This window comes from Pundamilia nyererei, unplaced genomic scaffold (genome assembly GCF_000239375.1).
Source record: "Pundamilia nyererei isolate P.nyererei 1_Seehausen unplaced genomic scaffold, PunNye1.0 scaffold00015, whole genome shotgun sequence".
Taxonomy (NCBI): domain Eukaryota; kingdom Metazoa; phylum Chordata; class Actinopteri; order Cichliformes; family Cichlidae; genus Pundamilia; species Pundamilia nyererei.
This window is the reverse complement of record NW_005187416.1, coordinates 6,114,119-6,115,335: the sequence shown is the minus strand read 5'-3', so window position 1 is coordinate 6,115,335 and position 1,217 is coordinate 6,114,119. Positions and strand designations below refer to the sequence as shown.

The window sequence follows — 1,217 nt, the reverse complement described above, 5'->3', positions numbered from 1 at the left end:
TAAGCCTCTTAAATTTCTCTAACTAGAAATATATGTAAACAAAACAAAAACAATTTTTATTTTTTTTGTAGTTTATTGCACTTTTTTGCAATTTATGTAATTACTATGCACTTAATGCATACATATTATTAAAATCTGGGCTATAATGGTTGTATTGATGTATAGCAACTTGAAATGCTCCCAAAAATGGCTCCACAGCAGGTAAAAATATAATATAATCTCTGGCGGACTCGGTTCTATGGTAGGTCTTAAAGGGTTAAATGTGGATTTGATGCTTTTCACTCCCAAAGTCTGGGATTTAAAAAGGACACGTCCCTCACATCTGGACAGTCCAGAGGATGAGACGATATTTCTCTGTCGAGAACCTCAGAGCTGCTCTTCTCCTCCCAGCATCAGCAGTGAGCAGCACGCGAAACATAAACAGCACGGTCAAAGTGAGGTTTGGTGTAAGTGCTGAGCCCTGCTGCTCTCACACAGGATCGTTTTCGCTGTGTGAACGTTGCAAAGCAAAGTTGCTCTCTGCAGCACACTGTCCCTGAACCACAGAGGAAGGATGTGTTTGAGCTGTTTTCTGCAGAAGTCTGGTAGCTCCAGAGTTTCTCACCCAGCATGTCTTTAAACACAGTTTGCTTGGCGCTCTGACTGAAGTGTGAGCTGCGTGCAGCGCCTGTATAACCAACTGCCGTGCTGGTGGGTGGAGGTTTGGTGGTCAGGATCATTTCTCTGTTGCTGGAGGATGATGTGCTGGCTGTTGGCATTAGCCATAAAAGGGTGGAGTGTCCCCTCCAAAGGCCCCTCGAGGCCCCGGGGCAGTCTGGGAACATCTTGCTGTTGCCTCAGAGGAGGCAGGAAGAGGAATGTCTGCTGCCCACACGGCCCGGACAAGCTGCAGGAAACGGGTGAATGGACAGACTGTCCAACTGAGACTAAGCTCCACCACTGTGGGACAGAACAAGTCAGCTGCTCTTTTCTTTTTCTGCTGTTTGTGTCCGAAAACGTGGAGGAGGCACAAAGTTAGTGTGAAAATAGGCTGAAAACACATTTAAGTGACCTCAGACTGCTTTAGATTCACCCAGTGTCCCTGCTGAAGTCAGCTCTTTATGTAATAACTGACTTTATCATCATCTTTTAAATTAAAGATCCGTTGAATTAAGAGTGTGTGTGTGTGTGTGTGTGTGTGTGTGTGTGTGTGTGTGTGTGTGTGTGTGTGTGTGTGT

General features: G+C 45.3%; 1 protein-coding gene across 1 annotated transcript in view; it reads left to right on the top strand.

Moving 5' to 3' along the window:
* Positions 1-1,217, top strand: part of st6gal1 (ST6 beta-galactosamide alpha-2,6-sialyltranferase 1) — a 19,467-nt gene that overhangs the window by 12,183 nt on the left and 6,067 nt on the right. The gene's annotated exons all lie outside the window — the stretch shown is intronic.